This window comes from Musa acuminata, chromosome BXJ2-8, assembly GCF_036884655.1.
Source record: "Musa acuminata AAA Group cultivar baxijiao chromosome BXJ2-8, Cavendish_Baxijiao_AAA, whole genome shotgun sequence".
Classification (NCBI taxonomy): Eukaryota; Viridiplantae; Streptophyta; class Magnoliopsida; order Zingiberales; family Musaceae; genus Musa; species Musa acuminata.
The window spans coordinates 36,867,784-36,883,791 of NC_088345.1; positions in this window are offsets into that span (position 1 = coordinate 36,867,784).

The window sequence follows — 16,008 nt, forward strand, 5'->3', positions numbered from 1 at the left end:
TCATTACATCATTATGTATTACTTCAAATCAAATATGATTTTATTTAATCAAAATCAAGAAATAACAATGGAAATCAATATAATACACATTTTTACTTCTTAACCACATATAGCATGATTTCATAAGACATTTTCAATCAAAATCATTTTGTTTATCATAAACATGTAATTTTCATGATTATTTTCAAAATTACTAGAATGATAAGCATGATTCCTAATTTTTGCATTTTCTATATTAAATTATTAAACATATAAATTTCAAGAAAATTAATTCTAAACTAAATAAAAAATGAAAATGCATCATGAAAAGCAACATGTAATTTTGAAGTAAATTAAGGGGGTTTTGATTACCTCATTGTTGAATGTCGTTAAGACGTAGTTTGCCACCTCACCTTTCTTGATTTTCTCCTCGTCTTCGGAGGAGCTCGATTCATCCCACTTTGTGTCCTTCTTCTTGCATTCAAAGCAATTAGTTCCGTTCTTTTTGTTCTTAAATTTTTGTTTCTTTAATTTTTTAAATTTCTTAGTGAGTAGTTCTTGTTCACCATCACTTGAGCTTATGCTCGAGTGGTCTTCAAGTGTTTTATGTCCCAAATCCTTCCTGTTCTTTGGAAGGTGGATTTGTTCATCATGTTCATCATGTGCATTGTGCACTATTTCATATGTCATCAATGAACCGATAAGTTCTTCGAGTGGAAAAATATTTAAATATTTTATTTCTTGTATTGTTGTTACTTTTGATTCCCAAGCTTTAGAAAGTGATCGTAAAACTTTACTAACAAGTTCAAAATTCGAGAAATATTTGCCAAGAGCTTTTAAACCATTGATGACATCCGTAAAACGGGTGTACATGTCAACAATAGTTTCGCTTGGCTTCATTCGAAAAAGCTCGAAATCATGCATCAAAAAATTTACTTTAGAATCTTTTACACTACTTATGCCTTCGTGTGTGATTTCAAGAGTGCGCCAAATATCGAAAGCCGTTTCGCATATAGAAACCTGATTAAACTCGATTTTGTCTAAGGTACAAAATAGAGCATTCATAGCTCTAGCATCTAAAGAATACGTCTTCTTCTCCAAATCATTCCAATGGTTCATTGGAAGAGAAGACATTCGAAAACCGTTCTGAACAATATTCCATAAATTTAAATCCAACGAATGCAAGAAAACTCTCATTCGAGTTTTCCAATAAGTGTAGTCCGTCCCATTGAATCAAGGAGGATGATTGAGAGAGTGACCCTCTTGGATGCCGAAAAGAGTCATTTCTATATGGGTGTTAAACCATAATAGAAAACCGTGGCTCTGATACTAATTGTTAGGATCAAGAGCACTAAGAGGGGGGTGGGGGGGTGGGGTTAATTAGTGCAGCGGAAAACTTTCGACGATTTAAAACGACATTCGTATGATAAACATGATTTCGACAAGAAACCCGATTCGAAAATTGCTTTAACTTAGATTAGGCAAAGTGCAGTTAAAGTAAAGCTATGGAGGTAGTTTGTAGTTAAGATGGAGAACATAAAGTAAATGCAAACCGAGATTTAGAGTGGTTCGGTCAATTTTGACCTACATCCACTTTTGGCTTCCTCCTCCGATGAGGTCACTGATATCCACTAGAGGCTTTCCTTCAATAGGCGAAGGCCAACCACCCTTTTACAGTTTCACTCCTTTTGACGGGCTTAGGAGACAACTCTTATAGAATTTTCTCTCCTCTCTTGAAAGATCAAAACTTAGAAGAAAAGAGGGAGGAGAACTTCTAGCCTTACAACACTTTTGAGCTCTAAAAATCATAGAGTAAGATTGGATTTTCGGTGCCCTTTTATGCAAGAAAGGGTGGGGTATATATAGGCCCCAAACTGGTTTGAATTTGGAGCTCAAAAATGTCATCTTTCGAATTTCCAGGGTCCTGGTGGTACTACCGCTAGACTGGGCGGTACGATCGCCTGACAGAGCTCGGAGACCGAGCTCTGGCGGTGCCACAGCCTGACTGGGGTGGTTCCACTGCCTAGTCTTGCTCAGAGACTAAGCCCAGGCGGTGCCACCGCCTAACTGGGGTGGTTCCACCACCCAGCTTTCCTGGGAGACTGAGCTCCTGGGCGATGTCGTCGCCGACCCAAGTGGTGCCACCGCTAGCTAGGAAATCTGGGTCCGAATGAGCTGATCCATTTGGCCCAATTGCTCCCAAATTAAATTAATGGGATCACCTCCTATTCCTAGCTTAATCTACATGCTAACTACGATATTTCTTAAGATATTTACTGCAACTTGCTCCGGTGCTTCAATCGCTTCTTCCGACGAGCTTCCGGTGAACTTCCGACGAACTTCCGCCGAACATCCGATTCTTCGGCGCATCGTCCTCTCCTATAGCCTATTATCTAATCGGCCAGTTGACTCCACAACTCCGATATCCTTGGTGCAATACCTACTATTCTTGGCATGATGCCCGAGTCAATGGCCCGAAGCCTTCTATCGATATGTCGACTGATCCACCGGCCTGACGTCCAATCTTCTAACATGTTCGTCCGACCCAACATGATTTTTCCTACTTTAATTGTCTCATCTTGATCGAAGCATCCTACATCACTCAAAACGTAGATTAAAATATAAACATAATTTTCAATTAGTTTCATCATCAAAATACGAGATTCAACAGCACCGTCATGGCACTGTCTTTGAGACTATGTTAGGCGGTGGTATCGCCAATTTGGGCGGTTGTACCACCCCTAGCAGGGTGCCAAGCAATGGTACCTCCAGTTTGGGCTGTGGTACCACCCAACATAGCCCCCCAAGCAGTAGTACCGCCCAGTGCAGTGTCAGTGTCAAACTAACACTAGCGGTGGTATTGCCCAACACATGCGATGGTATCGCTTGGACCTAGGAAACCCGGGATGAGATGTTTTAGGCTCCAAGTTTGAATCAACTTGAAGCCTATAAATATCTCTCTCATCCCTAGTTAACATATACAAGCATAGAGAGATTAGAAGTGAGAAAACGTTGTTGCAATTATAAGAGAAATTCTCTCCTCTAAATTCTAAGTTTAGAATTCTATTTAGAGAGGAGTGAGTGCTTGTAAGGATTGTCTCCTAAACCTGATAAAAGGAGAAGAGGAGTGTAAGAAGGAGGTTGATCTTCGCCTATAAAGGAAGATCGATAGTGGATATTGGTGGCCTTGACGGAAGAGGAATCGGCGAAGTGGATGTAGATCATGACGACCGAACCACTCTAAAATCTGGTTTGCATTTACTTGCTATTTACTTTATTGCAAACTGAATTCCTCCTTCATTATGTTTCTATACAATTTCAAGTTAACATCTTTATGAAACAAGTTTTATCAAAACGAAACATTTTTGAAGACGTGATTTTACTACTGCACTAATTCACCCCTCCCTCTTAGTACCGACCCCGTTCCTAACAATTGGTATCAGAGCCTCGTTTTCTCATTTGATTTAACACCCAAAGAGAAATGACTCTTTTCGGCTTTCAAGAGGGTTACTCTCTCATTCGTCCTCCCTTTTTTAATGGGATGGACTACACATATTGGAAAACTTGAATGAGAGTTTTCTTACTTTCTTTGGATTTGAACTTATGGAATATTGTTGAATCCGATTTTAAAAGGTCTTCTCTTCTAATGAAAGATTGGAATGATTTGGAGAAGAAGACTTTTTCTCTAAATGCTAGAGCTATGAATGCTCTATTTTATGCCTTAGACAAAAATAAAATCAATCGGGTTTCTTTGTGCGAAACGGCTTTCGATATTTGACATATTCTTGAAACCACACGCAAAGGCACTAGTAGATTAAAAGTTTCGAAGATTAATCTTTTAATGCATGATTTCGAATTGTTTCATATCAAACCAAGCGAAACTATTGGAAACATGTATATCCATTTTACGGATGTCATCAATAGTTTAAAAGCTCTTGGTAAAATTTTTTCGAATTTTGAACTTGTTAGTAAAGTTTTACGATCACTTTCTAAAAATTAGAATTCGAAAGTTACGACAATTCAAGAATCAAAAAATTTGAATACCTTTCCGATTGAAGAACTAATAGGGTCTTTAATGATCTACGAAATGACCTAAGTGGCATAAAACGAATTTGAGAACAACCTTCTAAAGAATAGAAAGGATTTCGGACTTAGAACACATGAAGACCACTCGAGCATAAGCTCGAGTGATGGTGAACTTGAACTCCTCATGAAATTTAAAAAGTTCATGAAACAATAATAAAAAATAAAAATAAATTTAAAAAGAGTGTAACTACTTGCTATGAATGCAAAATGAGGGAAGCACCTTGGGATGAAATGAGTGCATCCGAAGACAAGGAGCAAACCGATGAAGACGAGGTGGCAAACTACACCTTAACGACTTTCGTCAACAAGGTAAACAACTCAAACAAAACTCCTTTAATTTATTTCGAAATTACATGATATTTTTCACGAGTTAATTTTAATTTAGTTTAAAAAAGAATTATTATTTTTTGAAAATTACATGTTTAATAAATGAAAATGTAAAAAATTAGGAATCATGCTTATCTAGTAATTTTGAAAATAATCATGAAAATTACATGTGTTATGATAAAGGAACAAAATGTTAGATTTAAATCATGCTAGATGTTTTAATGATAATGTGTATCTTAATGATTTTCACATTACTTTTGATTGAAAACACTTAATGAAATCATGTTTGATTTGAAGTAATGATTTGTTAATAATGCTTAATGAGTTTATCTTTCGAAATTATGTATGATAATTCTTGTGATTTATGGATTATCGATTTTTACCATAATGAAAGTGGCTTTTTCAGTTTTAAAAATGATGCGTGTTTTGATTTGATATAAATAAAAAAGGTAGGCTTATATAAAATAATGTAAGTGTCATGCTTGACGATTTTATATTTAATTAAGCATGATGATGATTTGATCTTAATGATTTGATATTTGCTCTTTCGATTTTAAACTATGATGTATGGTTTTCATAAGAAAAACTTGAGCATGTTTATATGAAATCAATCACTTAAAATGAAACACATAAAAAAAAGGGGAATACATTTTCCATCTCTATTGATTTTTTTAAAAATATTAATGAATCCATGTATATTATTCTTTTGTGAATCTTTTGAAAATGATTTATATTTGACGATTTGAATTTGAATGAGATTATCTTGATTTTTTGAGATTTATAACTTGAAATTTTTCAATAGATAAAGATCTTAGTTTTTGATCTCCTATGCTTCTTTTTGTCATTTACTAAAGAGGAAAATTATCCAAATGAATTATGAATGTTCTTTTGGTATTCATGAATTGATTATAACTTGAAAATCTTTTATGAATCAAGATTTTTCATGATCTCAATTCTTTTCATCATTTTATTTAAGAGGAGATTTGTTAAAATGAATCATGGTGTCTCTTGATTTCTTGAAATTATAACTTGAGAATTCTTTTTACAAATCAAGATTGTTTATTATGATTCTTTCTTTTTGCTAATTGAGTTATTAAAAAAGAATCATAATATGTCTCTTGATTTTTACAATTTGTCTTCATTATTTGTGTATCTCATCACCAAAATTCTCTTGATATTTTTCATGTGATGATATGAAATTATGCATAAAATACTCTCAATATTATTTTTATGCATACAAATGAAAGTTATGATCATGCATGTTAGGATGTAATATAATTTGATATTTATATACCATCATGATTTGAAATGCTATGATTTATTGCCAAAATGATGTATCATGAATACTTGAATATCATGATATGCCAATAGTGATTGATTTATTTATGTCATGCATGAAGTAAGGATACAAATGTAATATTTTGAAATTATGCATGTTTTAATTTGAAAATATAATGATATACAAATAAGATTGATACTTTACCTTTGTCATGCTTTGAAAATTATTATAAAGGGAAAAAGAGATACAAAATTGTATTCTTCCCTTCTTTTTTTATAATGACAAAGGGGGAGATAGCTAGCTTGCATAAGTCAAGAAGAAGCAAAAATTTGCTAGCTTGCAAATTGCATAGAGAAAGAAATGCTATCTTGCTTATCTCAAGAAGCAAAATATGCTAACTTGCACATCTAGCAAAATTAACAAATTTGCATATTTCAAGAAGCAAGAGATGCTTTCTTGAACATCTCAAAACCGCTAGCTTGTTCTATAATGTTATAAAATTTGCTAACTTTTATGTTATAGAACTTGCTATCTTACTACTTTGCATATATATGATGATAGCAAAATTGTATGACGATAAAACTGGAGATTATGTTAATCATGCAATAATTTAAACTTATATCACAAACATTTGATAGTTGGAACTTCTCCTTTTTGTTGATGATAAAGGGGGAGAAGTATGATTATGTAATGCATGATGACGTGTTACAAATATTCATGATGAAATTTGCAATGACTTGAATTCAGCTTGAATTCAAGGTTCTATCAATATGGCATATTGATAGGGGGAGTTTGTTTAAACTCCGGGAGTTAAATTTAACTCCGTCGTTGATTGGTTGTCATCATCAAAAAAGGGAAGATTGTTGAATCTTAGATTTTGATGATGAAACCAATTGATAAGTATTTATGTTTTATTCTACATTTTGAGTGACGCAGGATGCTTTGATCAGGATGAGACAATTAAAGCAGGAAGAATCATGTTGGGCCGGAGGAACATGTCAAAAGATTGGACGTCGGGTCGGAGGATCGGTCGACGTATCGACAGAAGGCTTCGAGCTATGAATTTGGGCATTGGACCAAGAAGAGTGGATATTGCACCAAGGATATCAAAGTTGTGGAGTCAACTGACCGATTGAGCAATAGGCCGCAAGAGAGGACGATGTGTCGTAGAATCGGACGAAGCGTCGAGGGACCAATGACATACCGGACAACATGATTAATGCTTAGTATTAATTGTCTAGATCAAAGTATGTTTTACATGTATCTGATTAACTATGATAGCAAGACATGAAGCAAAATGAAGTCCCAAAGTCAAGGACGTGATTTCATTGAGAGTTCGTCGGAAGTCCGAACATTCGTCGAAAGTTCTGTCGGAACCAGCCGAGAAGTCTCGGAGCTTACTAGAGAAGCTCGTCGGAACTCGTCAGGAAGATTGTCGTGAAGTCCAGGAGCTTACCGGGAGTCCACCGGAACATTGCTGGAAGAAACCAAGACATAGGGACTTGTTTAGGTTAGCAAATGTCTGAGGAATCATAGTTAGCACGTAATTGGGTTTGGATTTGAGCCAACCCAATTAGGGGCCAGCTAGGCCCATGTTAAGACTATGTTGGGCCCAATGAGAGGCCCAAACAATGTCCCAAGAAGTGGCACCATCATGGCACAGTCTTCGAGACTATGTCAAGCGGTGGTATCGCCCCTAGTAGGGTGCCAAGTAGTTGTACCGCCCCTGGCAGGGTGCCAGGCGATGGTACCACCCAATGCAGTGTCAGTGTCAGATTGACATTGGCGATGGTACCGCCCAACACAAGCGGCGGTACCACCCAGACCCAAGAAACCCCAGATGAGATGTTTTTAGGCTCTAAGTTTGAATTAACTTGAAACCTATAAATACCCCTCTCATCCCTGGTTAACATATGCAAGCACAGAGAGATTAAAAGTGAGAAAACACTATTGCAATCATAAGAGAAATCCTCTCCTATAAATTCTAAGTTTAGAATTCTGTTTAGAGATGAGTGAGTGCTTGTAAGGGTTATCTCCTAAACCCGATAAAAGGAGAAGAAGGGTGTAAGAAAGAGGTTGATCTTCGCCTATAAAGAAAGATCGATAGTGGATGCTGGTGGCCTCGACGAAAGAGGAATCGACGAAATGGATGTAGGTCACACGACCGAACCACTCTAAAATCTAGTTTGCATTTACTTCTTGCTATTTACCTTATTACAAACTGAATTCCTCCTTCACTACGTTTCCGTACAATTTCAAGTTAACATCTTTACGAAATCGATTTTATCGAAATAAAATATTTTTAAAAATATGATTTTACTGCTACACTAATTTATCCCCCTCTTAGTGCTGACTCGTTCCTAACATAGACATTAGGCGAGATTTCAAGTTTGGATGAAAATTATTTGTCAAATAGCGCAGGTTTTGAGACTCTTTTTATAGACTTAAGCAATCATTTTCTTATGATGAAGATGCTAATAGTGATGGTTTTTTGAAAATAAAATCATTGAAGAAAGATTCCAAGAAGAGACTAAAAGTGACACAAACCCTAATATTTATGATGTATTAGATTTTGTTCGTCAGCAAATTATTTTAAATGAGAATATGTATGATAATATTGAACAAATACTGGTTGAATATGGTTGTAACTAAGATGACAATGTGTTATTAAACGTACTAGTTTCTTTCGTCAAAAATTATGATTATTGATCAGGTATGGTATTTTAATGATATTAAAGTTATTTTATTTTTTTTAATTTATATTATTTTATAACCCAAATTATGTCTTCGTACATGTGTTTTGAGATAGGACCAAATTTAAAAAAACCTTGAAAAACTATCTCATTCGAATAAATTTTGAGATTAAACATGTTACAACTAAAAGTTATAAAATAAAAAAAAATATATAAAGTTTTCGATTGCCAATGGATGATAGTAACTCATAATGGAACTGATAAATTTCAAATTATCAAGTTTCATAAAAAGTATAATTGTAATTTACCATGGGGATCATAAGGAATGCAATAGTTCTTTCATTGTAGATTAAATAAAAAATATAAATATTGATTATACTCTATTATTGGTATTCAAGAAAATTGGAGTTATTATTTCATAAGACTTATCTTTCATCAAGTTGATCAAGAAGGCTTATCTTGATCAAGTTGAACAAACATGGATGCTTGGATGCCATATCAAGTTGACCAAATTTGTATTTATATGCGAAAAATTTTCCATTATGCATTGTTGGACAATACTTGTTAAAGGAAAAAATAATTCTTAGTATGTGATATATTATTTTTGCCTAAAATCCGAAAATAATGTATCACGTTGAAGGACTGATCCAATATACCTAAAATTTTAGAAAATGCTTGCATTGTACTCAAATGGACCTATGTCATTGGTTTTTTATTTTAGGGAATATTTTTTAATATTTTTTGAATTAGTCATCTTGTGAACTATGTGCTATTTTTTATTTTTGGTCAGTTTCTAATATTCACAAAAAAGTGATGGATTCATATAATGTTTTTTGACATTTGAGTTTCTAAATTGGTCCAAAATACTTGGTAAAAAATTGGACTAAAAAAATTATTTCCTAATATGTGTTATATTATTTTTTTAAAAATCCAAAAATAATGCATCACATTAAAGGATGGGTCCAAATAACTTAAAATTTTTAAGAAAACAATTAAATTGGACCCAAATGGACATATATCATTGATTTTTTATTTTAAAAATTTATTCAGTATTTTTATAAATTATTCAAATTGTGTAAAGTAAGCACTATTGGATGATACTTGTCAAAAGAGAAACTATATTCAGCTTGCGTAGATTAAGCATTGTCCATCTGAACATTGCACTGTTCATATGCTCAGCTTGCCTAAATCCATGTAATATTTTTTAATATTTGAGTTTTTAAATTAGTCCAAAATATCTAATAAAAATTTGGGATAGAGAAAATAATTCTTAATATACGATGCACTATTTTTGTCCAAATGACATGAAACTTTTATGAAAGGGTTAAATTGGACCCAAATGGATCGTATATCATTATTTTTATTTTATAAAATTTATTTGATATTTTTATGAATTATTCAACTTATAAACTATGTGTCATTTTCTATTTTTAATGAACCTTTTCCCATTTTCACATAAATATCATGAATCCACTTAATATATTTAAATATTTGTACTTTTAAATTGGCCAAAAATACCTAGTAAAAGTTTGGGTTAGAAAAAATATTTCCTAATATATGTACTGTTTTTGCCTAAGATCCAAAAATAGTACATCACATTCAAGGACTGATCAAAATTATCTAATTTTTTTTAAAAAAAAAATATTGGACTCAGATGGACATATATTATTATTTTTCTATTTTTCGAAATTTTTACAATATTTTTATGAATTATGCAGCTTATGAACTATGTCATTTTATATTTTTGACCAATTTTTTCTCATTTCCATATAGATATCATGAATCCATTCAATATTTTTTGAAATTTGAGTTTTTAAATTAGTCCAAAACACCTAGTAAAAATTTGAGGCAAAGAAAATATTCCTAATACGAGATGCATTGTTTTTACCAAAATTCAAAGAAAGTGAATCACATTGAATGACAGGTCCAAATGATCTAAAATTTTTAAGAAAGGATTAAATTGGACCTAAATAGATATATGTCACTAGTTTTCTATTTTAGGAAATTTATTTGATATTTTTCTAAATTATTTAACTTGTTAATTATGTTATTTTTATTTTAGGTCAATTTTTTCTATTTTCACATAAACATGATGGATCCATGCACTGGTTTTTGACATTTGAGGTTCTAAATTGGTCCAAAATAATTGATAAAAATTTAAGTTAGAGAAAATAATTCCTAATTTGCAATGCATTATTTTTGCCTAAAATGTAAAATAATATATCACATAAAAAAAATTTAAAATAATTTGACTCAAATAGATATATGTGTTAGGATCAAGAGCACTAAGAGGGGGGGGGGGGGGTGAATTAGTGCAGCGGAAATCTTTCAACGATAAAAAAACGTTCGAACGATAAAAACGATTTCGGTGTGAAAGCCGATTCTAAGATTACTTTAACTTAAGATCAAGCGAGATGACGTTAAAGTCAATCTATGAAGACAGTTTGCAGTTATGATGAAAACCAGAATATAAGCGCAAATTGAAATACGACGTTCGTACGAAGAGACTGATTTACGTCTAAATGCTGATTCGTAAATCACTTAATTAGGCGAGATGCAGTTTAAGCAAGGATATAAAGGCAGTTTGCAGTTATGATAGAAATCAAAACGTAAAAGCAAATTGAAATATGATGATCATACGAAAAAACAGATTTACGTCTAAACGCTGATTTGGAAAGTGCAAAGCTTGAAACCCGATCGTATATGCGCAGAAAGAAGTAAGCTTTAGAGGAGGTTTGCAGTAAAGTTAATATGCTCAAAGTAAATGCAAACCGAGATTTAGAGTGGTTCGGCCAATCTTGACCTACTCCAATTTTGGCTTCCTCCACAAACGAGGTCACCGACGTCAACTAGAGGCCTTCCTTTAATAGGCGAAGGCCAACCACCCTTTTACAGTTTTACTCCTTTTGACGGGCTTAGGAGACAACCCTTACATAATTTTCTCTCATCTCTTTACAGCTCAGAACTTGGAAAAAAAGAGGGAGAAGAACTTTTGGCCTTTACAACAATTTTGAGCTCTAAAAATCACAAAACAAGATTAAGATTTCGGTGTATGTTCAGTACCCTTTCAGTGCTGAATGGGTGGGGTATTTATAGGCCCCAACCCAGTTCAAATTTGGGGCTCAAAACTGTCAATTCCCTGAATTTTGGGATCAGGCGGTTGCAACTCTTGACTGGAGCGGTTGCACCGCTTGGCAGAGCTCGAAGACTAAGCCTCTGGGCGATGCCACCTCCTGTCAGGGGCGGTTGCACCTCTTGCCAGAGTTCAAAGACTGAGCTCAGGTGGTGTAACCTCCTGATTGAGGCGGTTGCACCGCTCAGCCAGTGCTCGGAGACCGAGCCCAGGCGGTGCCACCTCCTGTCAGGGGAGGTTGCATTGCCCAGTCTCGCTCGGAGACTGAGCCCAGGTGGTGCCACCTCCTGGCTGGGGCGATTGTACCGCCCAGTCTCACTCGGAGGCTTAGCCCAGGCGGTGCCACCTCCAGGCTTGGGCGGTTGCACCTCCTGCCAGAAATCAGGGTCCGAATGGGTTGATCCATTCGGCCCAATTTGGGTTTTTCAGGGGCCCAATTGCCCCAAGATTAAGTTAATGGGATCACCTCCCATTTCCAACTTAATTATTGTGCTAACTACGATATTCCCTAAGACATTTACTGCAACTTGCTCCGGTGCATCAATCGCTTCTTCCGGCGAGCCTCCGGCGAACTTCCGTAGATCCTCCGATGAACCCTCGGTGATGCTCCTACGGACTTCCGACAAACTCTTGGACTTGCAACGATCCACTTGGCGAGTTCCGATGAGCTTCTTTGGCAAGCTTGTGGACTTCTCGGATTTGTTCCCACAGAATCTCCGACGACTATCCGAACTTCCGTCGAACTCTTGAACTCCCAACGTGATCATTGTCTTGACTCGGGCGCAACTCCTGCTGCATATCTTACTTTCATCGTAGTTAATCTTGCACACGTAAAACAAAACTTCGATCGAGACAATTAATCCTAAGCAATTAACTAAGTTGTCCGGCATGTCATTGGTACCTCGATGCTTCGTCCGATTCTTCGGCGCATCGTCCTCTCTTGCAGCCTATTGCCCAATCGGCCAATTGACTCTGCAACTTCGATATCCTTGGCACAATACCCGCTCTTCTTGGCCCGATGCTCGAGTCCACGGCCCGAAGCCTTCTGTCGATACGTCGACCGATCCACCGGCCCGACATCGAATCTTCTAACATGTTCCTCCGGCACAACATGATTTTCCTGCTTTAATTGTCTTATCCTGATCGAAGCATCCTGCATCACTCAAAACACAGATTAAAACATATATCAAGTAGTTTCATCATCAAAATATGAGATTCAACAATCTCCCCCTTTTTGATGATGATAACCACTTGATGACGGAGTTAAACTTAACTCCCGGAGTTTAAACTAACTCCCCCTATCAATATGCCATATTGATAGAATCTTGAATTCAAACTGAATTCAAGTCATTGTAATATTCATCATGAATACTTGCAACACATCATCATGAACTTATGCATAAACTTATGCATAACATGTCATGTCATCAACATACTTCTCCCCCTTTGTCATCAACAAAAAGGAGAAGTACCACAATCAAGTGTTTGTGATATTGGTTCAACTCATTGCATGAAAAACATAATATCAAGTTTTATCATCATGCAGTTTTGAAGCTAGAAAATTTAGTAAATGTTACATCATGCTTAGAACATTCAAGCTATCAAGTTTTAGATATGCAAGTTTTACAGCATACAAGATAGTGCTTTTAGAACATGCAAGCTAGCAATGTTACAACATTTTAGAACTTGCAAGCTAGTAATTTAGAGATGTTCAAGAAGGCAACTATTGCTTCTTGAAATATGCAAGTTGCAAGCTAGCAAATTTTTACGATATGCCAGTTTTGCTTCTTGAGATAGGCAAGATAGTACTTTTGCAAATTTTTGTTTGGAAACCTTGTGATGTTCAAGATAACAAGCTCTTTCTTCTCTTTTGAGAAGTGTCATTTTTGCTTTCTTTGCAAAGTGCAAGCTGGCAAAATGCCAAACTAGCAAGAGATAATGTTTTACATGAGGCAAGCAAACAATTTGGCAAGTGTTACATTTGCATATTCTCTTTAGTTGTGCAAGAAAATAAATAAGTTTTTGCATTTTCTTGACATTTCAAGCTAGCAATTATCGGTGATGTTCAAGATAGCAATTTCTTCTCTTTTGTAAATTTTGCCTTTTTCTTGAATTGTGCTAGCAATCTATCTCCCCCTTTGTCATTGTCAAAAAAAAAAAAAAAAAAAACCCTTTACATCAATTTTTAAATCATGACAAAGGTAAGTAATCATTCTTATTTGTGCATCATTATAGTTTTAATGCAAAAATTCATTAACATTTCATTTTTTTTTGAATGATACCGAAAAATCAATCATCATTATGAGCATATCAAACATGATATTCAAGCATTCATGATATATCATTGTGGCAACATGATCATAGCTATTCAAATGATGGTATCTAAATGTCAAAATTCATTACATCCTATCATGCATGATCGAAACTTCTTATTTGTATACATCAAAACAAATTAATGAATATTTCATGTATTCTTATCATCACATAAGGAATATCAAGAAGAATTATTGGGTGATGAGATAAATATTTCATGAATACAAGGAATTGCATAAAAATCATATCATAAGTGTTTCATGTATTCATATTATCACATGAAGCATACAATACAACAATGCAAAGAAATCATGTCATGAAGAATATTAATGTGAAAATTCAGCAAAGATCACATGATACAATCGCAAAGCATGATATAATCATGCGATATATCATGAGATGATAATTTATCATATCAATGAAAGATATCAATGAGGATCAATTCGTGAATACCAAAGATATGATTCATGGTTCATTAAAATTCTTCTTAACAAGTTCACGATCAAGATTCATATAATTCTTAATAAAGCAAATTGATGTACAATCATCACACAAGACATACAAGGTAAAGAAATCTTGTTATTTCTATATTATGAAATATATGATATCAAGGCTCATCATTCATTTGAAAAGATATAGTACAAAGAGCAACTTGAAACATTCTTATCAAGATCACATTTTAAAATATTCCAAGTATCAAGATATCAATATGACACTTCATTGAATTTTGAGAAATCAAAAGACAAGTTACACTTCATTTGAAGAATTCCTTTTTGATAAATGTAGGGAGCATAATTAACGATCTTGATTTATAAAGAGCTTCATGTTATAATTATCAAGATCATGATTTTAATAATTATTTTCTTTAGCAAAGAATCACAAAAGCATTTTATTTTTGCATAAGAAATCTCATTGTATTATGATTTATAAATTCTTTCTCTACACATGAATCATAGGAGATATGTATGTGAAACAAATCTTTGCAAGTAAAAACACTATCATTCATATTTCAAGATGAAATTTATAAGCAGGAATCATTTCATCAAATCCATTTCAGAAAAATATTTTTCATATAATAAGTGTATGAGAAAATCCGATTATTAGGATACCAATTGTTAAGCGAATCCGAAAATGAAATTAACACTTTCATGCATTCAGACAAGATTTTGCTATAGATTTTCAAGTTCAATCATGAAGATAAAACATGCTCATGATCATAAAAAATTATGTATCCAAAACACATAATTTCCAACATGTTATTAAGGCATGTAATAGTGTAAAATCATCATAGCAATTAAGTGATTTGAACATTGAATCAAGAAAGTCCAAAAAATAATCTTAACAAGTTTATGCATTCGAGCACATTTTTGCCATAGTTTTTCAAATACACTCATGAAAATAACACATGCTTATCATCAGCTTAAAATCTCATGCATAAAATTGTTAATCAAAATATTTAATTTCATCATTATGCATTTCTTCAAGTCAAACATGATTTTTTTAAAATCAAAATCGAGAAATAACAATGTAATACACATCATTACTTCTTAACCATGATTTCATATTTTCAATCAAGATCATTTTATTTACAATATTATCATTTTCGAAATTACTTAGCATGATCATAATTTTTTTTTTAAACATGTAATTTTTAAGAAAATTAAATCTAAACTAAAAGAGAAAATACATCATGAAAGCATCAAGTAATTTCAAAATAAATTAGGGGGATTTCGATTACCTCATCATTGAAAGCGATTAGGCGTAGTTTGCCACCTCGCCTTTCTTGATTTTCTCCTCATCTTCGGAGGAGCTCGATTCATCCCACTTTGTGTTCTTCTTCTTTGGCCTCTTCCTTCGTTCAAGTTTATTATTTATTTTAGATTTTTGTTTAATAAACTTATTAAGATTTAGTGTTCGAAGTTCAAGTTCATCATTGTCCTCATCACTTGAGTCATCGCTCGAGTGGTATTCATTTGTCCGGAGTTCCAAATCCTTCCTGTTCTTTGGAAGGTGATTTTGTTCATCATGTTCATCATGTGCATTGTGCACCATTTCATATGTTATCAATGAACCAATTAGTTCTTCAAGTGGTAAGTTGTTTAGGTTTTTAGCTTCTTGTATTGCAGTTACTTTTGAATCCCACTTCTTAGAAAGAGAACGCAAAATCTTGTTTACGAGTTTAAAATCCGAAAAACATT